The sequence below is a fragment of the Nicotiana attenuata genome, unplaced genomic scaffold, assembly GCF_001879085.1.
Source record: "Nicotiana attenuata strain UT unplaced genomic scaffold, NIATTr2, whole genome shotgun sequence".
NCBI lineage: Eukaryota > Viridiplantae > Streptophyta > Magnoliopsida > Solanales > Solanaceae > Nicotiana > Nicotiana attenuata.
In genome coordinates this window covers 191,834-217,057 of record NW_017670658.1, presented here as the reverse complement: position 1 = coordinate 217,057, position 25,224 = coordinate 191,834, and the positions used below count along the sequence as shown (strand labels likewise).

The 25,224-nt window shown below is 39.1% G+C and overlaps 1 long non-coding RNA gene across 4 annotated transcripts; it reads left to right on the top strand.

The window, feature by feature from the left end:
- The first annotated feature begins 664 nt into the window (after window positions 1-664).
- LOC109241969 lies at window positions 665-11,168 on the top strand. 4 transcript variants are annotated; one of them, XR_002070330.1, is made up of 6 exons: window positions 665-5,087; window positions 5,175-6,281; window positions 6,685-7,711; window positions 7,813-8,517; window positions 8,605-8,723; window positions 8,809-9,726. It is a non-coding gene; the product is annotated as an uncharacterized LOC109241969 (long non-coding RNA). The 4 variants fall into 4 exon arrangements; XR_002070329.1 differs by having other exon boundaries at window positions 669-861; window positions 1,989-6,281; XR_002070328.1 differs by having other exon boundaries at window positions 665-6,281.
- The last annotated feature ends 14,056 nt before the right edge of the window (window positions 11,169-25,224 follow it).

Genomic DNA, 25,224 nt, shown 5'->3' with positions numbered 1-25,224 from the left:
GAAATCCTTGTGCTTTTGCTTCTCCATCTCCTCCGTAGCGTCCTTAGGTCTAAGATGTGTCAAAAGTCCTCAAAATAACGTTTTTGCATGTATTTATACTAAGTAGGGTTGGGCCCAAGCGAAAATACCTTTTCCTGCGCGAAATAGGATTCTGGCTCTATAAAAATTGCACAGGTGCACCGCTTGGGGCGTCGCGCCTTGGGGGCATTGGTGGGGAAATCCAGAGAGCTTATTCTGATAGGCTTCGGGAAAAATGGGCTAGCGCGCCGTCCCACGCGCCGCGACAGTGGGGGAATCTTAGAGTACAGATTTTGCTTGCGTTTCTGATATCCAGGTGTGATTTTCGACCACTGATAAGTCAGTATTTTACCAACTTATCTCTTCTTGTCACTTAGATTTTTGTTTTGAATTTTGAGAAAAATAGTGTACTTATTGTGGTTTTATTGCATTTTACAGATTTTATGTGTTTGGAAAGATACTTGGAAGGAAGCAAGTAATAAAAGGAAAGAAAAAGCCAAATTGAAGAAAAGAAGAATATTCTGGCTATATCTCAAAGTGGTTAAAAGTGGCTGATTTTGCAATTTCGGACAAAAAGTCTCCAGAAACGCAAAGCACCTGGTTGGGCGCAAATCTTGAGGATTTTCTTGTCATTTTAACTTGGAAAAATGGTGGGACTTATAAAAAGAAGACGGGGGTAAAATTATTAGTATCTTTGGCTATTTACCAAGCTTTGGGAGCAAGGATCCATAAAACTAACCTTCGGGATTGAAGATTTTGAGCCAAGCTTCTGAGAATTTCTTTCTCCTTTCTTTAATTCCTTGTCTTGGATTGCTATATTTGGTTTGGTTGATGTAATTTCAGGTTTGGATTTTGTAATAGGGATATTTCAATATTAGGGTCTTGATTTTAATGTTTTGTTGCTTTTGTAGTAATTGAATCTTGCTTATTTATGAAATGGGTCTTTAGCTTATTTGATTAATCTTGTGCTTTATTGCTTTCAAAGAGAGTAGCTAACTCTAGGACATCCCCAATTGACATGATTCACCTTGGGAAAGAGAATTAGGTTCGGCCTTAGATTAATTGACGAGATTCTAGGTTAATTGAGGAATTGATTAATCCTAGTCTAGTGATTGAGGTTAGGGATAGCCCTTCACGCTCGTAGCCTAAAGTTGGATTGCACTTAATGCAACTTGGTTAGATTAGGGATAATCAACCGGGTTAAACTCATTATTTGTTGAGAAACGGTAGTGGTAATCGAGTTTTAAGGCTAATGACCTAGACCTATGATTAATTAGCAAGAGTTGATTAAATACATTAGATTAATCTTGACATTAAAGTCTTCCCTGTTATCCATATTCTCTTATTTTCCTTGCTTGTGTGAATGCCATTGATCACTTTATTTGCTTTCTTAGAGTAGATCTTATTTTTCTTAGGTTTTAGTCCTCATCAACCTTTTATAAAGTGTTTGGCTTAGCTAAATTGGTGACAATTCCTCACTAGCTTGACCGCCCATATATTGTTCTCTGTGGATTTGGACATCATCAAAATTGGCGCTGTTGCCGGGAACAATTGGCGTATTATGTTAGTCTAAGAAGTTAACCAACTGGCTTTGGTCCAAACGTTGTGATTATTTGTTTAAGTGTTTGTGTTTTGTGAATACGTGTTTTGTGATTTTTCGTGTTTCTTTTGTGCTAGTTTAGTTTTGTTTTTGTTTCTTGTTTTGTTATGACATCTTGGAATGAAAATGGGTTGGATGGTTGCAATCTTTATTTTGATGACCTATGTCCTTATTGTGGAGGATCCCACTATTGGAAAACTTGTCAAAGAGTTCCTAGGAGCGAGATGTGTGCACCATCTAAATCCTATGAGGGAAATGGTTGTTATTTGTGTGGTGGTGTAGATGGTCATTTGGACTATTGTCCAAAGTATTTTGCCCCTCCCCCAAGTTATTCCTACGGAAGTGCTAATTATTCTAGTAATTTTGATAGGGATAATGAAGCGGCAAATGAGGGATATAGTGTCGAGTTTCAAGGAATTCAAGAAATGTTCCAACTCTATATGGAGCCGGAGGCCAAAATGGACAAAATGCAAGAGGATATTCAACAAAAGATTTTGGCCAATAACACTATGTTAGAAACGTGAAAAAGAAGGTTGAGGAAATCAACGCCTCAGAAGGCATGGATTTGTCTAGTTCTCTAGAGGTTGTAATTGAAAAAGAGATTTCAAGCCTAATGAAAGAGTCCACTTTGGTTGATGAGCGTGAAGAAATTTGTGAAAATGAAAGTGTGGTTCAATTTGTGGAAGTGCAAGGTGAAGAAGGAATCTCCAATGCTCAAAAGGAGGAAAATTGAGGAAATGTTGAGAGGCATAATGGGGAGAGACAAAAGATGGAGACAGATCTTGCGAAGTTGGTGGGAGAAATTCCAACAAGGTGATGAAGCCGTACAAGGCATGGATTGTACTATGGAAGCACTTATACAAGCCTTGATCGAGTTTGAAGAAAAAGCTAAAAAAGTAAAGATTTTGAGCGAAGAATGGCTAATGAATCAAGCTCAACAACTTGGAGTTTGTAGGGATCATCGTGAAGGCATTTCAAGGATGTTGGAGGAATTTTTGGAAAGAAATATTGAGCAAGGACAAGAATTGGAGCAACTTGGAATTGCTATTCGTGACTTGAGGGCTATTTTGAGTGCAAAAGTTAAGGCATGTAATGCTAAACTTCTAGTGGGTGTGGAATGTGGATAGTGGTTTTGAGTTGTGTGACATTGACAATGAGGTCGAGATTCAAGTTGAAGAGCTAACTGTAGAATTTCAATCTTTCGACCCCAAGATAGTTGGTGATGCCGAGATTAAAAAATTCTAGTACATGTGCAAATATGGATGTCAACAGTCGTGAAATTTTGGAGTTTGAGCCCATTGGACCTCATTCTATCCGTTTTCCAACATTATATTTGGTTGGTGATATGGAAATTGAGCTAACCGAGCCTATGGAGGAATTTGGAGATGAAGAACAAGTTGCTTATATTTTGAAGTTTGCCATGCTTATAAGACAAAAGGACATCCTTCATTTGAAGGCTAAAAAGTGCAAGATGCGACACCGGGTAGTTGGCCTCTTTTATTTTGTACCACCGCCGCAAGAGCATAGCCGTAAACCTGATTTGAAGTTGGGGACCCAATTCATATCCTCAAAGTGGAAAGAAAAGTGTTTATTTGGTTCATGTCGTGCCACGACCTTAAATGCGGCGCTTCATGGGAGGCAACCCATGTTTTCTTTCATTTTCAACTGAGTAATCTGATTTTAGTTTTTAGTTATGTTTCTCTTAATATTTTAAGTCACTCTACTGAATTTCATCTCATTTGGCATTGTATTGCACAGTTTAAGAGGTGGGCTTGTTTTTAGAAAAAAAAAAGTGCAGAAAACTGCCTAGAGTTCCAGATGCAGGCATTTAAAAGACAAAAAAAAAAACTGAAGCACCTCTCATTTGGTCAAATATCTTCAAACATGTGCCGAGCCCTTCTCCCTCAAAGCTCTCTAAATCCTTGCAACTGGCACTCCACATTCATTCCTTACTGATACTTCTCCATTCTTCATCTCTGTAAGTGGAGTTCCAGAATTACGAGATTCATTTGGCAGTCCCCTTCTTTCTCAATTTAATTTTCGATCTCCTAGTTTCAGGTATGGCTTCTATTTCTCTTCTGTTCTCATTTTTTTTTACTCTCTTTCTTCCTTCTTATTCTCTTTCTTGTGAACCTAAACTAGTTTGAAAGCCATGAATATCTGAGTGTGTTTTTATATATGGCCGAATTGGGCTCAATTTATGGTTTGAATGGTGGTACAGTTTGTGCAATTTGATTTTCTGTGGTGAGGATTTGGTTTAGTGATTGTGTGTGCTATTGTTTATGAAACAAAGTGGGGGAATTCTGAGTACCTCTCTTCTCTTAAATCAACTGATTTGAACTATGACCACAATGTGTTCGACAAATTTTCACCGGAGGAATTTGAACTATTCAGTGAAGTCTGAGTGACCAAAGGCTTAGTAATAGTTCCTAGAATTGAATATGGGATGGGGGCGAGCTACACAAACTAATTCTGTGACTGCTTGTGTGAAGCCAAGAGTGTGTTCATAGTGTGAGCTGCTTTAGAATGATCCGCGACTGTACTGAATGAGTTATCCCAGCTCGCAAGATGTTCTTGCATGTGTAATTCAAACTATAGTGCTTATGAATGTGCCGAATGTCATTTGGAATAGGCTATTCCTACTTTAAGTTCACTTGCATTTTTCACTCTACTTGAGAGATGAATGATCATGAATGAGGCTTCATGTCGAGAACTGCAATGCAAATTGAAAGTTGCGATTTACAATATCCTGAGAGAATAGAAGTTATCCTGAGACGTTTAACTGAGTTGTAGGAATTGTGCTTAACGTAAAATGCTTCTTGTTCTCTCAAATTGAATTGGCTTAGGGCATGAACTAAATGTGGGATGTTTCAGTTCTCATGACTTTTTGGTGATTATTAATTGAGATGCTATGCTATATCCTGATACTGCAGCCTTAGTTGATTCATATTACCGATCTGAGTCTGCATGCTAATTGTATTACTGAGTGAGTGGAAGGATTAAGCCTGGTTAACTTAGCAGTTAGCACCTGGAGCTTGGAATTCAGTTGTTATTCATACTTAGATTGATTAAATTGGAGGGGAAGTCCAAGTACCTTTCTTGCCTGAAATGACCAAGCAAATTGTTTCTTTGGTTCCTATTAGTCAACTGTGTGGCTGCATAAATGAAAGCTATTTCACATCTATGTAACATTTCAATGTGCTTGCATGGATTATAGTTACCTTTTGCTCTTGTTTTGGTATGTGGGCTGATTCATACATTAATGTGCAAGGTATAAATTTGTGAGTGAAACTGTGTAAAAAGTACTTCTTGTGGAAAGTGAAAGTATCTGAGACTTGAATTGTGAGCTAAAGACCTATCAGTGGTGATAGAAAGTATGCTTTATTTGTTGCGAAGCTTTTGTGAGTCCTTTTGATGTGATGACAGTGGTTTTAGAGTTGGCAGGAAACAATAAGTTTTCATATATCAAGTAAGAACATTTCTCTGGCATTAATGGTGTCCGATACATTACTCTAGTTGCTTGTACCTTATTCTCACATGTCATTTCATTTTTCAGGTACTTCTTAACATTAAATGGCCTCTAGTGCATTCGAAATAGCTCAAGGAGCAGAAAGAAGACAAATTCTCGGACACACATCGTTTCAGGGAGTCCCTCTACTTTGCTTTTATTGTTAGTTGCATCGAGGACAATACCACATTTTAAGTTGGGGGGAGGAGCTTAATTGTCTTTGGGGGAAGCTATTTGAGCTAAATTGACTTGATTTGACTTTTTGTGAGATGACTTGGTTATTTAACTTTATTTACAGTTTTTAATAGTTCTTTTTTCTTTATTTTTTTTAAGTCAACTTCTTTTGTTATCTTATTAGTAACTAGTAATGAATAAATGGTGTTGGTTGTAATTTTTGCCCCTTATCCAACTTGTGGCTTGTTTGGTACCAACATACTTAAACTTTGGCATGTGAATTGTATTTTGAAAATGAAAGAAAATTAAAGTGATGATGTTTGTTGTGATCTTTAGGCTCGATTTTTGGCTCTTTGTTCACTAAATAGTCTCTTTAGACTATAAGTAGTTTTTTGAGTTTAATTGTTCTTAATTGGGATTTGAAGACACATATCCTACTTGCTTTCCATGTGCCAATGTGTGGTGAGAATTTTGTTAGTTCTTTGCTTTACTTATGATCTAAAACTTGCCCCAAATGTGATTTGAAGCGAAATCATAGGCTTTACTTGGCTTGAAAAAGGATTTTACGCCTTCTTTGGACCATGTGTGCCTTAATGTTCCTACCTTTGCATGTGTTCCCTACAGTGTTATAAATAGCGCTCGCTACAACGCTAAAAGCGTGTAGCGACGCGAGGCGAGGGTGTGTCGCTTCAGAGCATCTGTTGCGTTGCGATTCAAAATAGCGGCCGCCTCTCTCTGTGTTGCGTGAGGCAACAGTGTCGTGAAAAGCTACTGTAGCGTCGCTATTTTTTAAAAAAAAAAAAGGGAAAGGGAGAAGACTTAAGTCGGGAATTAGGGCTTCGAGCTTTTCACCTGCGAACAAAAAAACAAAGCTTCAGCGATTAGGGCTTTTCACCTGCGAACAAACCAACAGTCTTCTTCAGTCTTGTTCTTCATCATCTGGCTTCATCTTCTTCAAGCTTCAACAGCGAAAAAACAGAGGTATGCTCCTTCTTCTTTCTTCTTTCTTCTTCTTTTCTTCTCTCTATTTTTTTTTCTTCTCTTTTTTGTCGAAAGAATCAGAGCCAAATAGTGTCTGTATTTGTACTGTATTTGCCAAGCAAAAACTAAGGTCGTTCTTCTTCTCTTAATTTTTTTTTGCTCTGTTTGTCTTCTTCTTTATTTGCTGTTTTTCCAGAGGCAAAAATTTCATTTTTGTTCTTCTTTCTTTGCTGTTTATAAAGGCAGAATCATTTTTTTTTGCTCTGTTTTTTTTGTCTTCTTTCTTTGCTGTTTTTTCCAGAGGCAGTAGGATTATAGAGTATTATATGCAATTAATCAGAATAGTATTATATAGTAGAATTAATTGCATATTGACTTGATAACTGTTTTTTCTATAAAACAGCGTTGAAAATTGAAATGGCGTCATCCGATAGTAATAAACGAAATGATATAGCTTGGAATTATGCTATACAAGGCTCATCAAGATTCGCAATTAAATGTGTGTTTTGTGAAAAAAATATATCATGGTGGGATAACTCGTCACAAGCAACATTTGATATGTGGATTTAAAAATGTAATACAATGTCCCCTTTGTCCGCCCGAGGTTAGGGAGGAAGTAAAAGCGTTTGTTGAAAAGAAAAATGTGGCAAGAACTCAAATGAATTATGAAACATTGATGAAGATGATGAAATGGATGAAGAAGGTGAAATGGGACCTCCCGACTCATAAGATAAATTCAAATACTTCTAGTGGGTCATCCACGTCACGTACGATGACAAAAGGTCCTCATAATCTTTATTTCTCGGCAAAACAACAAGAAAGGGGAAAAGGTGAAGAAGGTTCAGGTTTAGAAGCCAAGAAGATTTTGAGGGATCGCGCCGTCAGTGCCTTTGCATCATGGATGTGCGATGCAGGGCTTCCTTTCAACTATGTTAACTACAATAGTTTTGATAAATTCATTAAGGCCGTAGGACAATATGGCCCAGGAATGAAGCCTCTTAGCTATCATGAAGTTAGAGTAACTCATCTTAAAAAGGAGGTGAAGAAGATAGACCAAATTATTGAGGAGCATAAAGTAGAATGGAACAGGTTTGGATGTTCCATTATGATGGGTAAATGGACAACACAGAATGTAAAAATGATCGTAAATGTGTTGGTGAACTCTCCAAGAGGGAGTATTTTTCTTGAATCTGACGATGCTAGCAACTCTTCTGCGGATGGAAGCAAAATGTACAGCTTGTTTAGAAAGACTATTGATAAAATTGGAAAGTGAAATGTTGTACAAATTGTTACAAATAACGCTAGTGAGAATGTTAGTGCGGGGAAGATGATGGAAGCTATGTATCCAAACATTTATTGGACTCCATGTGTTGCCCATTGTATCAACTTGATGTTTGGTGACATATTCAAGGAAAACCCATATGCTTAAGGTAACTTTAATATAGTTATCTTTAAAGCCTTTAACTTTATTTATACTTATGTCATATCCTATTAAGTATTAACTATAAAATTGTTATTGTTACTTTTACAGTTTTCACTAAAGCCGTCAAGGTATATTCTTACATCAATCAGAGGTCGTCGTCGTTGAATTTGATGAGGAAATTCACAAATGAAAGAAATTTGGTGAGACCGGCCAAGACTAGATTTGCAACGACTTTCTTAACTTTGCATAGTTTTTACTTGGAAAAAATAAATTTGAGAAAGCTAGTTCTTTCGAATGAATGGAAAGATAATAAATATGCAAAGGAAGCTGCGGGGAAAGAAACTGCCAAAGTTCTTATTTCTCCATCATTCTGGAATGACGTCGTTCGGGCTCTTAAAGTTGGTGGTCCTTTGATTAGGGTGCTTCGTATGGTGGATGGGGAGAAAAAACTACCAATGGGCTATCTTTATGAAGCTATGGATAGAGCCAAAGAGAGTATTGCAGCGTCATTTGAGGGAGATGTTAGGAAATATGAGAAAGTTTTTGAGATAATTGATACCAGGTGGAACAATCAACTCCATCGACCTTTGCATGCAGCAGGCCATCTTCTGAACCCGGGATTATTTTACAAGAACACTAGAGATGAAACTTTGGATTCAGAGGTGTGAATTGGATACCATGCATGTCTTGAGAAGTTGATCCCTAATTCAGCGACGATAGATCAAATAGGGGAGGAGTTTGGTAAGTACTCACAAGCAGAGGGCCTATTTGGTTTACCGGCCGCCATTAGAGCCAGAGACATAAGGTCGCCAGGTAACTAACTTTAATATAGATATCCTTATAACTTTAATTTAATTTATTTGATTTATACTTATTAACTTTTAAAATATTTTTCTACAGTTGAATGGTGGAAGCAATTTGGACATCAAACTCCAAACTTGCAAAAGTTTGCCATCAAAGTATTAAGCCTAACTTGTAGTGCATCTAGATGCGAGAGAAATTGCAGCGTACTTGAGCATGTAAGAAGTAGATTTATTATATTAATATATTCTATATTATATTATTATTAGTATCTATTAATTAATCTAAATAACTTATGCGCAGATTCACTCCAAGAAAAGGAATAGGCTTGAGCTATCGCGTCTCAATGATCTAGTGTATAGTGTATATTAAATACAATAGAACATTGAGGCGACGTTATGAAGCTCGCGATACCACTGATCCAATTTTGTTGGACAACATTGACGAGGCAAATGAATCGTTAACTGGAGCCCCCCGAAATCATGAAGATGAACAAGTGTATGAAGGAGATGATCTTGATTGGGGTACTATTTCTATGGCGGTTGGAGTTGAAGAGAATATCTATGGACTTAGAGGGAGTTCTTCAAGTTACAAGGGAAAGGGAGTAGCAAGTTCAAGCCGGTCCCTAATTGATGAAGAGTCCGAGGATGAAGAAGATGATAGCTAATATAATGCTAACATTCATGAAGTTGTAGAATTTGAAAATCTTAAAGAAGATTAGATGTTGCTTGTTTTAGAGTTTAGACTATTAGACTTTAATTTATGAATCTACTATGAGTCTATGACTATCTATTGAGTTTTTGATTTTAGAATGATATATTTATTAATATATTTTTGTTATTGAGTTTTTAGTTATATGTATATAATATTTTATTTTTTGTATAAATTGTCGCTTCACATAAAAAAGGCGAGCGCTTCGCTGCGCGCCTCTCGCCTCAGTGAAGCGGGCCCTCGTCGCTATTTGTCGCCGCACGCTATCCAAAACACTGGTTCCCTAGTTAAACCCTTTTGAGCCTTGAACCTTTTTGTTGGCATCCTCATTACAAGCTTTATACCTTTATGCTTAATTGACCTATCTTTTGGCACCCTACCTCCTTGAGCATTAAAAATTGCAACTTAGGCTTTTAGCCTAAGTTGGGGGGAGTGAATGGTGAAGTTGTGAACGGGAAGTTGATGGAAAGGTAAAAGAGAAAAGTTAAAAAAAAAAAAGTGAAAGGAAAAGAGAAGATAAGTGAAAGAGGTTATGAAGAAAAAGAAAAAGAAAAGGTAGAAAAGAAAAAGAATGAAAAAGAGTACAAAATGGGTGAATATGAAAAAGAGTACAAAATAAAGTGATGACTTGGTGAAAAATTGGAAGAAGCAAAGGGTGAAAAAGATATGCAAGGAAGCGTATTCTTGAGTTGTTGCAATGGTAGTGCTTAGGGAGGTTGTAGTCACTTTTATCCATATTTACGTCTTACCCTACCCTCATCCAAAGCCTACGTTACAACCCATTAAGTCCTAATTGATTTTGAGCTAAGTGAACTTAAATTAGTAGAGATTTACATGAAGGGCAAGCTTATGGTATCACTTGGGGCTTTTGAATTTCTTTGTGAGAGAGTGTTACTTTTTCCTATTTAACTTTCCACCTTTTGTTAAATTCATATTGTGTGTGAGATTCTCTCTTGATAGTAAGGGCACATGAGAGTTTGAGTTATGGACAATGTTTCATTTTCTAATTGGGACTAAAGGACAAGAAAAGTAATTTGTGTGATAAAAAGGTAATTTTTCAATCTTTAGTGTCGTGGCTTGGTAACACTTTGATTTGTTTGGTGATATGACACTTGGAATTGAAGCTTGAATTTTAAAAGTTGTGGAAGATTCATATGCTTTAGGTTAATTGTTGGTACCAACCAAAGTCATGGTAATGTGCTTAAATTGTACTTTTTGACTTGGTGTTTTTGATATACTTGGATGCTTGAACGAGAGTCATATTGGAGAACTTTATTGGTGTTTAATTTGCTTGAGGACAAGCAAAAGTTTAAGTTGGGGGGAGTTGATAAGTTAGTATTTTACCAACTTATCTTTTCTTTTTACTTAGATTTTTGTTTGGATTTTTGAGAAAATAGTGTACTTATTGTGGTTTTATTGCATTTTACAGATTTTGTGTTTGGAAAGATACTTGGAAGGAAGCAAGTAAATAATAAAAGGAAAAAAGAAGCCAAATTGAAGAAAAGATGAATATTCTGGCTATCTCAAAGTGGTTAAAAGTGGCTGATTTTGCAATTTCAGACAAAAAGTCGCCAGAAACGCAAAGCAGCTGGTTGGGCGCAAATCTGAAGGATTTTCTTGTCATTTTAACTTGGAAAAATTGTGGAACTTATAAAAAGAAGACTTGGGTAAAATTATTAGTATCTTTGGCTATTTACCAAGCTTTGGGAGCAAGGATCCATAAACTTAACCTTGGGGATTGAAGATTTGGAGCCAAGCTTATGAGAATTTCTTACTCCTTTCTTTAGTTCCTTGTCTTGGATTGCTATATTTGGTTTAGTTGATGTAATTTCAGGTTTGGATTTTGTAATAGGGATATTTCAATATTAGGGTTTTGATTTTAATGTTTTGTTGCTTTTGTAGTAATTGAATCTTGCTTATTTATGAAATGGGTCTTTAGCTTATTTGATTAATCTTGTGCTTTGTTGCTTTCAAAGAGAGTAGCTAATTCTAGGACATCCCCAATTGACATGATTCACCTTGGGAAAGGGAATTAGGTTTGGGCTTAGATTAATTGACGAGATTCTAGGTTAATTGAGGAATTGATTAATCCTAGTCTAGTGATTGAGGTTAGGGATAATCCTTCACACTCGTAGCCTAAAATTGGATCGCACTTAATGCAACTTGGTTAGACTAAGGATAATCAACCGGGTTAAACTCGTTATTTGTTGAGAAACAGTAGTGGATAATCGAGTTTCAAGGTAATGACCTAGACCTATGATTAATTAGCAAGAGTTGATTAAATACATTAGATTAATCTTGACATTAAAGTCTTTCATGTTATCCATATTCTCTTATTTTCCTTGCTTGTGTGAATGCCATCGATCACTTTATTTGCTTTTTTAGATTAGATTTTATTTTTCTTAGGTTTTAGTCCACATCAACCTTTTATAAAGTATTTGGCTTAGCTAAATTGGTGACAATTCCTCACTATCTTGACCGCCCTTATATTGTTCTCTCTGGATTTGGACGTCATCGACTCCCGAACACGGTCCCGACTTATTCTCTTGGGCTTTTACTCAGACTTCAAATCTCCAAATCACTTGAATTCATTCCATAACATCTATATATCCTACAAGGCATAAAACACACAATTAGTGCAAAACTCTAGCAATTAAAGCTCAAACTCAATTAAAGTGCAATAAATTGGAGTACGATAAGCAACTAAAATACAAGATTATAGCCTACCATCAAGTACCAGTCTAGACCTTTCTAGAAACCATACTCTGATTTAAATTGTACATGCATCTTGCTAAACCTAGTATAGATTGAGGCGTCATTGACATAATAACCTGCTTAGATAAATCCTTGCCCAAAATCCGACGGGATTTCCATAATCCCAAAGGAAACCATCATATTATGTGCACTACTTGGAGAAAACGTGCCAACATGTTGATCATTATTGCGTAAGTAGCCGAATTTGGAGGGGGAAAGGGCTAACCTTTGTTTGTTTGCAGAAAATGAAGCATGCAATCCTAAGGTTCGGTATGGTCCAAAACATCCCGCCTTTGCTAATTGACTGGTGGAAAGACGTTGCACCCTGTGATAGGAATCATGTGAGGAGAGTACTTGGCGGCCTGCCATCTTTGCTGAACATTCGACCAAATAGAGAATTGATCGAGGTCGCTACCATGTTCTGGGACGAGAAAAGAGTTTTTTTTTTATTTGGCAATATAGAAATGACTCCTCTCCTAGAAGAAGTAGGGGGTTTCGCCAAGTTACCATGGGGTAGTCCAAGACTCTTACTGCCAGAAAATCGCACTCCGTGCGGTTTTCTGAAAATGTTGGGTTTTAAGAAGAATGATGAACTGCTATGTCTCAAGAAATCAAACATCCCTTTTGCGTTTCTTTACGAGCGTTATGGGCATAGCAAATCATATCGCCTTCATCATGATAAGTTAGCCATTACCTCTTTGGGATGGGTGCATCGCCGAGTTTATGTTTTCATTGTCTGCTTCTTGAGATTAATGATCTTTCCGATGCTAGGGAGAAGGATTCATACTCGCTTAGCCATGGTCGCCAGGACCTTAATGGATGGCATCGAAGGACAAACTTATACTATCATCCCAATGATCTTAGCTGAGATGTACCGTAATCTGGATCGGTGCAAGCATGGGTTCGGACACTTTGAGGGTTGTAATCTGTTGCTACAAGTTTGGCTATTGGAGCACTTTTAGAGGGGTAAGTATCGCCGACAACATTTGCGAAGGCCACTGAATGACTACATAGCCAATCATCACCCAAATAAAATGATGTTCATCCCAAACAGGACTATAAAGCCTGAAAATGCTGTAGGCTGGGTGTGTTTCTTTATCAATCTAACAGACGAGCAAGTGCATTGGATGTTTAAATGGTTTCCTAGGAGTGAGTTCATCATCAGATCAAAAGGAACTACTTACTTGGTACTGATTGGGATGCGAGGCATCTACCCTTACGCTCCTACAAGGGTAATGAGACAAGCTGGAAGAAAGCAAGTCATTCCTCGGGTACCCAACATGGTTCAGTATAAGGCAAAATTTAAGGGAGATATAATCCCATTCATGTTCGAAGCGTAACACATGTGGAACCAAAATATCATCGTGGAAGGAGAAACTATTGAGCCAGACAGGTATCACGCCAGCCATATGTACTACTATCTATCATGGCTGGAAGACGACATAAATGGGGACGTTAAACCCGGAGTCAATCTAAAGGATAAAATCATAGATGAGGTTGCTGAGGCACAGGTGAAGTACAAGAGGCTACGCAGCCAAGCATCTAGAACAACATAAAGTGAACATGGAGGCGATAAGAAAATGGAAGAAATTGCAACTAAGTCGACAGAGAGGTTGGAATACTTGGAGCAAGGATTGATGGAGCTAGAAGGGAAGATAAGGAAGAGACTTTGGGATTGTCAAGGCATGGACGACGATAAAGGGGGAAGCTGGCAAAGGCTTATTTGCTACTGGACATGCGCGATCTAGGAAATATGATTGATGGGGTCAAGAGACCCAAGAATGGAGAAGGTCCTTCAGGGACCAAGTGGAATATTAGATGATGTTCTTTACTGGTTTCTAGTTTAGATTAGATTTTGATGTAATAAGGCTTTGTGCCATTAGTGATTTTATTATTATTATTATTGTCGATTTAGTGAAAGATTATTTTGGCTTATTTATGCACTAATGAAATGAAGCAAACGTTGGCATCAATTTTCTCCAAGTCTATGTGTCGCTTAGGCCTATCTCAGGCACAATGAGGTCCCCAAAATTAGGACGCGAATTAGTTTTGTGATACGTGCTTAAATATTGCAAACACCATTTTATTTTGTCTTGCTGACTTGGTTACCTTTTGTTTTTATTTCTTTTATTTATTCACATTCCCAAAGGTTGGTTCGTGCAAACTGGCATCATCATCAGCATATCACACTAGATCCAGAGGTCCTCCACCTCCTTCTCCACCTAGTGACCCGAAAAGCAAAGGCAAGGGAAAAGGTAAGATGGATGATTTAAGTGGTATCCGGAAAGACAATGCTACTGCGGCAGAAAATGTTGAAACTTTAGATGGTAGAAGCACTCTAGGACATAATGAGTTGGTCTTACGTTAGGAGCAGAAAATCCTGGAGCTACAGGGTGAGCTTGAAAAAGTCCGGAATCTGGAAAAACTTTCCCTTACTCTCAATGTTCCCGACATCAACCAGTAAAACCAACACCACCACAAAACAAACAATACCAGAATCCACCACCCATAGCTCCGAATCCTCCCGCACCGCACCAGTACCATAATCCCCCGCCTCCCTAAAACCTTAACCCACCACCAGTTCAAACCCCTCAACAACAACACCATCACCCAACCCAATACTCGCAAACCACTACTTATCACACTCCCCAAAATGCACCACAACCTACTCCCGATCCCTAAAACTCAACCAACGATCACCCATACACCCAAGTTCCAAGAACTCATCAAAGCAATCTGATATACGTGGAAACCTTACCCCATACCCCGCAGCAAAGCCATACATACCTAAGCCGACTGAGAAGGACCTTCTCATTTAAAACATGGCAGAGGAACTCAAGTAATTGACAGGGAGAGTCCAAAGTGTTGAAGGTGGGAAAGGCGTTGAAGGTTTAAACTATGAAGATTTGTGTATTCAGCTAGATGTAGAACTGCTAGAAGGTTACAAACCTCCCAAGTTCGAAATATTTAATGGCAGTGGTGATCCGAAGGTGCATCTGAGAAACTACTGGGAAAAGCTCGTAGGAGTGGGTAAGAATGAACATATCCGCATGAAATTATTCATGTGAAGCCTTACAGGAGACGCTTTGTCTTGGTATATGAGTCAAAACCCGAAAAAGTGGGCAAATTCGGTAATATGGCATCAGATTTCATTGATAGATTTAGGTTCAATATAGAGAACGTGCCAGAATTTTCTATATTTAAAACCTCAAGAAGAAGCCCACAGAAACCTTCAGCGAATATGCTACTCGTTAGAGATCAGAGGCCGCCAAGGTAAGGCCGACACTTGAAGAAAAACAAATGAACAAGTTCTTTGTTAGAGCTCAAGATCTGCAATATTATGAAAGGTTGATGGTCATCGAGAATCACAAGTTCTCAGGAATCATCAAGTTATGGGAAAGAATAGAAGAAGGAATCAAGAGTGGGAAGGTGACTAATTTCGAGGCGCTGCAAGCCACAAATAAAGCCTTGCGATCAAGAGGTATCTCAAAAAAGAAAGAAGTGGGTGCTGTGATGGTAGCCTAGGGCCCTAAGTCTCCCCACACATACCAAAAACCTCCACCTACATACCAACTCTCACCCCAAAATAGCAATAGCCTACCACCACCTATAATACCTATAACACTCAACATGCATATTACCATTCACCTCCACCCACTCGGCAAAACTACTCAAAGCCATGCCCAAACTTTGACCGCGGAACTCCCAGACAATCCCCCAATTTCTGAACCCATAGCCCAATTGTATGAGAGACTGAAGGCAGTGCGCTGGTTACATCACCCCTATTCCTGCTGTTGCTGTCGAGAACCCTTCCTAGTGAATTAACCCCACCAAAACTTGTGCCTGTCACTCGGGCATGAAGGGTCATACCATTGAGGAGTGCTACATGTTAAAGGACAAGATTTAGACACTGATCGACACCAAAGTTATACAGGCAAAGGAAGCCGCACCAAATGTCCGTAATAACCCTCTCCTAGATCATAGGGGTGAGGGAGTGAACGTGATAGAAACTGACGAGGAATGGGATCAGGAATGATCCATCAGACTTATTCGAGAGGGAGATACTCCTAAAACATCTCCAGTCACCCTCACACCAATTGTGGTGCAAACTCAGACACCATTTGCGATCGAGGTAGCTACACCTTTCACTGTGATGATAGCTCCCACACCATCTTATAAGTCTGATGTCGTCCCATGGGATTATGTTGCGGAAGCAAGAAGAAAGGGAAAAAGCCAAGATGGAAGAGAAAGGTGACGCACAAGGTATGACTAGAACCGACAGAGTTTACACACCTGAGAATCTGGGAGGAACGAGCAAAGAAGCTGCATCTAAGCCGCCTGTTGTTGAGACATGCACTAATCATCTTTGGAGGAAGACACAAGCAAGGTAATACTCTGTTGTTGACCACCTAAACAAAAATCCCACCCAGATATCAATTTTATCACTGTTGCAAAATTCAGACGCACACAAGAATGCCTTGATGAAAGTGTTAAGTGAAGCTTATGTACCCGCCAGCATCACTAGTGGAGAGATGGCTAACATGGTCGGACAGATAGTGGAGAGTCACAAAATTACTTTCCACGAAGATGAGTTACCGCCAAAAGGGTTGAGTCACAACAAAGCATTGCACATCACAATACAATTTGAGGACGAGTTCATTGCCAGGGTCCTGATAGATGGGGGTTCAAGCTTGAACATATGCCCGCTGACCACTCTGAAAATATTAGGTAAAGGCCTGCATGAGATATGGATGGGAAGCATGATGTGAAGGCATTCGATGGATCTTAGAGGGCCACAATCGGAGAAATCAACTTGATCTATAGATGGGCCCGACTTGGTTTGATGTCGAATTCCAGGTGATAGATATGTCTGCTACTTACAACCTCTAGCTGGGACGACCATGAATACATGCAGCTGGGGCAGTGGCTTCTACTCTGCACCAGGCTGTGAAGTTCGAGTGGAATCATCAGGAGGTGATCATTCATGGAGACAGAAGCAACCCAATCTACACCAACCAGACCGTTCCACTCATCGAAAATAGGAGGAAATTGGGCGGAGAAACATATCACCGCATTGAGCTGGTGAACGGAATTGAAAAGGATGGATATTGGAGCAATAAGATAGAAATCATATTGTTGTGGACGGGATATGAACCAGACAAGGGTCTTGGAAGAAAGATTCAGGGGATCACAAAACCCATACAACCACAGTATCATGGCATGACCTTTGGACTCAGGTATGAATATACCGTGCAAGAACACCAGGATTGGATATCACCATGGTGCGCCAATTACTATTCGCTAGAACAAACCATACCACATTTGCACCAGACATTTTGTCAAGCTGACATGATATGGGGATCCGAGGAAGATGAGATTTTGGCCAGTATGAGGAAGTTGTTTCTGGACTGATGGTAGGCTATAATCTTGAGTTTTAGTCGCTTATTGCACTCTTCTTTCGTGTTTTATGCATTGTAGAAGTGATTTTGAGTGATGTAGATGTTATGGAGCTAATTCGAGTGATTTGGAGCTTTGATGTCTGAGTAAAAGCCCAAAGGATTAAGTCGGGATAGCGTTCGGGGGTCTAGAACCAAGTCTGGACTTCAAAATCAAGCAAAAAGGTAGACTCTGAGAAGATTACACAGCCATGGTGCGTGGTGCGCCATGGCCGTACAAAATTGTTACATGTTGAATTGTTGAGCTTCTTGATAAACCCCACAAGCAACCCGCGTGGCGCGTCGCCCCATGCGGTGCGCCTGTGCAATTTGTACAGAGTAATTGTCCTATTTCGCGTAGGAAAAGGTGTTTTCATTTGGGCCCAACCCTAATTTGTATATGTACATGGAAAAACTATTTTCTGGACTTTTGACACATCTTAGACCTAAGGAAGCTAAGGAGGAGGTGGAGAAGCAAAAGCACAACGATTTTATCATTCAATCCTCACTCAAGACACGAGTTTGGATCGTTTTATGTTTTCCTTTATCTTAAACATATTTGTGATGAATTGCGCCATATCTATGGAGTAGTTCTCTTTAGAGTTTAATGGATTTGATGTATTGATATTTGTTTGTGGATTATAACTCTATTTTTATGTAATTAATCGTTGTGGATGATTTAATTGTTGCATCTATATTCACTTGTTCATGTAATCGAGAGAGGCATAACTTGTGATATCCTTGCATTCTATTTTGTTGGTTGAATTCATTAATTCTTCTTAGTAATCGGAAGAGGCTAGTTGAATTACTGATTAAACCTAGTTAGGAGAATAATCTAGAGAGGTTCTCTTAATGACCAATCCACTACAAATTCTTGCATATTTTCACCGAACTTAAATTGGTTCATCTTGTGAGGTTGATACTTGATCGAAAGAGGAGTTTCTACTAAACATTTGAACTAATAATTGAGTGAATTCGAGAGACTCACTTGAATACTAGAAGTGATTATCTAGAGTTAAATCCCAAACAATTGTCTTGCACCTATACTATCAAAACCCTATTTTCTCCCATTGATAACCTTCTTTGCTCATTAGTTGCGTCGATTGTCATTCGTCAATAGTTTAGACTCTTAGTTAACATTAGTTTTAAATCACATAAATCAATTGTTGATCATCTTGGATAGCAATCTAGCTAGAAACTACGAAAATACTGTTTAACTCCAATCCCTATGGATACAACATTATATTTTACTATATTCGACTAGCGAGCATATTTAAGTGTGTGTTTTACGCTCGTCAAATTTGGCGCCATTGCCGGGGATTGACAATCAATAATGTTTGAAATAGTTTGTAGTGACAATTCAGGAATTTTTGCTTTTATTTTATTTTCTCTTTTTACAATTGGTGTTCGTTGACGGTGCGCAGATGACATGTAAGAGTGGTGCATGACTCGATCTTCTGCGAAAGAAGTGCTATCATACGAACCAAAAATCGAGAAATAACAGCGATAGTTGAGGAAGGAAAGAAATCTCCCCGAGAATATAGAGAAGGTTGGGCAATCCTCAACCAAAGAAAATATGGCTGGAGATGATGATAATGTAGATTTGGCTGCGAGAAGGCAGCCCAACAAAGAGAAAAAGCTGCTCGGGATGCTGAGGAAGCATTTCTTAGATATGCTCAGATTATATATGAAGAGTATAGGGCTCCGATAAATCAACCTTTGGTTCCAGACCATTTCGAAAACTTAGCTCCCGATGTTGGGAGACCACTTGGCGACTATGCTAGATCGGTCTACAACCAAGGCCTATCAAGTGTGAGACCACCTCCAGTTGCAACTAACAATTTCGAGTTGAAGCAAGGATTGCTCCAAACTCTTCAAAATTGTTGAGTCTTCAGAGGAAAGCAAAACGAAAATCCAAAAAACCATCTAATGGACTTCGAGGAGATTATGAACACCTTTCAATACAATGGTGTGCAACAGGCAGTTCACTTAAGAGTATTCCCCTTCACTCTCAAAGATGATGCAAAGCACTTGCTTCAGACCTTGCCCAAAGGATCGATTAGAACATGGGATGAGATGACCAAAAAATTTCTTGATGAATATTTCTCATCGGCTAAGACGGGCAAGTTTAGAAGCGAAATTCATAACTCTTGCCAGAACGAGACGAAAAGTGTGTGTCACGACCCAAATCAGAGGGCCACGACTGGCACCCGGTGCCTACTCAATCGAGCGCCACGTACCTTATTTATTTATTTCTTCTATAAGACTCGTCACGGGCCGTGATAGGCCACATCCATATATATAATTGATAATATTAGAACTTAACTCACATAACTAATTCAAAAAAGATTTATATAGATACATAGGGGCCGAGAAGGCCGTTGACATGTCATACCTAAAACTATACATAGGACACTATTTGCAAAACCTTTAAGAAAACATGACCATAATATATAAGTCGAGAGAGGGTTCCCTACATCCTCATAAAACAAAATAACATATGTAGAACATGACTCAATAATACTCCAGGAAGATGTGGAGTCACCAACCAAAAGCTGATATCTGGAGGCAGCCTACATTGGATGGTCCTCACCTCGCCTATCTACACCTGCGTGGCATGAAACACAGTGCCCCAGAAAAAGGGGCGTCATTACGAAGAATGTACCGGGTATGTAAGGCAGAAATGAAATGTAATAATAATAAGATACTATCTCGGGGAGGGATAAGAGTCAACTTATAACTTCTGACTTGCCGCCTGAGGGCTGCAATATATAGAATAAAACCCATCTCGTATATATAAATAAAACTAAAATATAGTAGTTCTGATTACATCATTCTCGTGATGTTAACTACCCAACTGATCATTGGTAACTCCCCGACCGGCCGTAGCGCGGTGGTAAATGCATGACTGCCAGACCGGCCGTAGCTCGGTGGTAAATGTGTAACTTTCCAACCGGCCGTAACGTGGTGGTAAATGCATGACTGCCCGACCGGCCATAGCTCGGTGGTAAATGTGTAACTGCCCAACCGGCCGTAGCTCGTTGGTAAATGAAGATGCATGTGCCATTATATTATAAACATTAACATCTTTATCATATGCCTCAATAGGGAACTAGAAACATACTTAGACATGCTTGAATATCATTTTGCACGAATGAATAACGTAGATATTCTTAACTGCTAAGAGTCGAAACACTTATGAAATAACATTACGTTTACGTATTGTTACTCATGCCAAAAAGGAAAGAAGGGGTAGCCTTATCATACATTTAATGTCAACTTCCTACTTGTATATGTGAACAATCTCCTCAATTTTGAGAAAACCAATATGGAAATACACATCTACGTTCACGGTTTGTTCTAATGCAAGGAGCGTTTCTAATCTCAAATCTACCTTTGTAGCTCAAATCTCTCCAGAACCATTTCTAATCTCAAGAAAATGTATTTTCTTTGCTAAATATATATATATATATATATATATATATATATATATATATATATATATATATATATATATATATATATGTGTGTGTGTCATAATGTACCAATTAAATAATGGCAGTGTCTAGTCTTATTTGTGATATACATGATGTATCCATCCAAAAAGGGAATGAGTGGATAGTGGGGTCCACCTCACTTGCCACCATTTTGAAGTATTGTGACATGTGTCATAGATGTCACATATTAGTCACACTATTATTTTGGAATAGGGGGGGGGGGGGCTGCCACGTTAGGCCTTGTATGCCTTATCTAATCTTTTAATTAATCTTCCACTAAAATCATTAATTACCCAATTATCCACATAATTAAGAATTATGTCAAATTACTCAAAATACTACTCACTTTTAACACACTTTATATATCCTAGTGTAATATCATTTACTATCATGGTTGTGTGGTATATTGTATAGCACTAATCCATAAATATGGGGTATTATAGCTTGGATCGTATTCTATCACAAAATAACAAACTTCGGCGATACTCAATACTTCGATTTGTTAACCCTCTAACCTTTATAATACTTTCTTATCACTTGTTACAAATAGCATAAATGCTTATAACCTCAAAAATAATCTCATTTCTGAGTCTACGTCAATTAACTTATGACGAAACTTTAACGTACGAAATGCGGGATGTAACATCTTTCCCCCTTTAGAAACATTCGTCCTCGAATGTTTAAACTTGCAAGTTGTACATACATACTCATCAATTATAAATGTATATATCTTACTGGGCTATACTCCAATGAAACAAATATCAGGATCTCACGGGGTCAGGACGTCGTCCCTCCCTAAAACTACTTCCTAATCCCTTCGTCAACTACGATTCTGTTAATCTATCTTCCAGGCGCTGACAACTTCTAGTTGTAATTTTAAAAACAGGGTTCATAACTTTCTATTCCATTGTACTAACTTTCCCAAAATCTTGCGTACTATATGTTGTTTCCTCCCTTGGGCGTTAGAGCTATCAGGGTTCTAACTTCCTAATGTCCTAGGTTACTCACCTTTCCTCCCTTAGTCCACCATTCTCGGGTTCATACTTTGCTTTCAAGCTAGCCTTGGTTTCCCTTAACCCTTCAGACGTAATGCCAACTCACTCTTATGTTAATCACATTAACAGGGCAATTTGCGTTAATAAGATCGAACATTACCCATAGTCACAGTACCTGGCATATCATCCGGTGTAGCCTGTGGGTCCTAATGACCTGCCAAAGCATATATGTGGTTCTAACTACCGTCGGAGCTAGATGTTCCACCCCTGCCTCTACCTCTACCAGCTAATGCCTGAGGGCCTCGCTCTTGAGTGAGTACTTAAGAGGAGGAGACTGTTATAGATCTGGTGGGCTGAACCATCCCGCTACTGTCATTCATAGGACAATCCTTCATGTAATGGCTAGGGTCTCCACAGGTATAACATACATTAGATTCCTGACAATATTGTCTAGAATGAGCTCTAACATACATTAGATTCCTGACAATATTGTCTAGAATGAGCTCTACCGCGTTGACTGCACCGCGGAGGAGGCGCCCTCATCTGTGCTGAACTCCTCCGATTCTGAAAACTCGAAATTCTTGAGCCCTGACCAGATTCAGAATAGACAGATCGCTCATAATACGGCTTCTGCAATTGTCGGACACTATCAACAGGATTTGGTGGCATAGGATTGCCTAGAAAATCCTCATGTTGTCTAGCAGACCTAGCCTTATGCTGACCCTCATCACGATTCTCGTATTGCTGCCGTTTCCGATCTTCCAAATTCTGAGCATAAGCCTGGATGCGGGAAATATCCATACTATCGAGCAGAGCGGCCGTGAAGCACTCATTAATCAGGTGCGGCCCAAGTCCTACCACAAACCGATGCACTCGGTCTCTCATTTCAGCCACAATCGAGGGGGAATACCTCGCCAAGCAATCAAACTGGAGACTGTACTCCTGCACACTCATATTCCTTTGTTTAAGAGCCAAGAACCTGTCTCCCCTTGTCTGACGAATCTCTGCCGGCAAGTAATGACGCAAGAAAGCCTTTGAGAACTCTTCCCATACCGGTGGAGATGCATTTGTCCCTCTAGACAATTCCCAAGTTTCATACCACTGAACTGCAACATCGCACAATCGGTAAGAGGCCAACTCTACTGAGTCAGTGTCTGATGCATGCATCACCCTTAAAGTCCTCTTCATCCTATCAATAAAGTTTTGCGGGTCCTCATCCTTGTTGGATCCGGTAAACATTGGAGGGTGCAGGTTGATGTAGTCTTGAACTCTCGCGCTAATAACCCTGTCAACGTGAACAACACATGTACCTACCTGGCGCTGAGCCTGAGCGGCTACCAATCTATTCAATAACCGTAGTGCACTCCACATATCCATATACTCATCCTGAACAATAAGTGGAGGCACTGGGTTCCTCCTCATCTCCTCGGGTGCTGGGGAAATCGGAGAACTATGCGAGGGTGTCGTATATCCCCTCGGGCCTCACTCTGGCCCTCACTAGACATTGGTACTCTACTCATGCCCTCATCTGCCGCTGCTTTACCCTTCAAACTAGTCGTAGCTTTCCTGGTCATAGGCATCGCTGTATATATAAAACAAGTCAAAGGTCAAGGGCTTTATTCCCTATGACTCGACTCTATTGCACGATCTAATATCAAGAAGGAAGGGTAACGGGTCACTAAATGCCCTGTAGTTTCCTCTTTATACAACGTGGTACACAACACATTCATAAACATGACTCTACTAGACACGGCTTGCAGACAACCCTAGGACAGATTCGCTCTAATACCACTTTTGTCACGACCCAAATATGAGGGCCACGACTGGCACCCGGTGCCTGCTCAACCGAGCGCCACGTACCTTATTTATTTATTTTTCTATATGACTCGTCACGGGCCATGATAGGCCACATCTATATATATAATTGATAATATTAGAACTTAAATCACATAACTAATTCAAAAAAGATTTATATAGATATATAGGGGCCGACAAGGCCGTTGACATGTCATACCTAAAACTATACACAGAACACTGTCTGCAAAACCTCTAAGAAAATATGACCACAATATATAAGTAGGGATAGGGTTCCCGACATCCTCATATAACAAAATAACATATATAGAACGCGACTCAGCAATACTCCCGAAAGATGTGGAGCTCACCAATAAAAAGATGATATCTGGAGGCAGCCTACAGTGGATGGTCCTCACCTCGCCTATCTATACCTGCGTGGCATGAAACACAACACCCCAGGAAAAGGGGCGTCAGTACGAAGAATGTACTGAGTATGTAAGGAAGAAATGAAACGTAATAATAATAAGATACTATCTCGGGGAGGGATAAGAGTCAACTTATAACTTCTAACTTGCCGCTGAGGGCTGTAATATATAGAATAATACCCATCCCATATATATAAATAAAACTACAATTAGTAGTTCCGATTAATCATTTTTGTCTCGTTAACTGGCCAACTGATCAGTGGTAACTGCCAAACAGGCCGTAGCGCAGTGGTAAATGCATGACTGCCGACTGGCCGTAGATCGATGGTAAATGTGTAACTGCCCAACCGGCCGTAACGCGGTGGTAAATGCATGACTGCCTGAACGGCCAAAGCTCGATGGTAAATATGTAACTGCCTAACCGGCCGTAGCTCGGTGGTAAATGAAGATGCATGTGCCACTATATTATAAACATTTACATCTTTATCATATGCCTCAATAGGGAACTAGGAACATACTTAGACATGCTTGAATATCATTTTGCACGAATGAATAACGTAGATATCATTAACTGCTAAGAGTAGAAACACTTATGAAATAGCATTACATATACGTATTGTTACTTGGATCGTGTCAAAAAGGAAAGAAGTGATAGCCTTAACATACCTTTAATATCAACTTCCTACTTGTATATGTGAACAATCTCCTCAATTTTGAGAAAATTGATATGGAAATACACATCTACATTCACGGTTTGTTCTAATGCAAGGAGCATTTCTAATCTCAAATCTACCTTTGTAGCTGAAATCTCTCCAGAACCGTTTCTAATCTCAAGCAAATGTATTTTATTTGCTAAGTGAATATATATATATATATATATATATATATATATATATATATATATATGACGTAAAGTATCCATTAAAAAATGGCAGAGTCTAGTCCTATTTGTGATGTACATGTCTTAAATATATCCATCCAAAAAGGGAATGAGTGAATAGTGGGGTCCACCTCACTTGCCACCATTTTGAAGTATTCTGACATATGGCATAGATGTCACGTATTAGTCACACGTTTTTTTGGAATGGGGGGGGGGGGGGGGGGG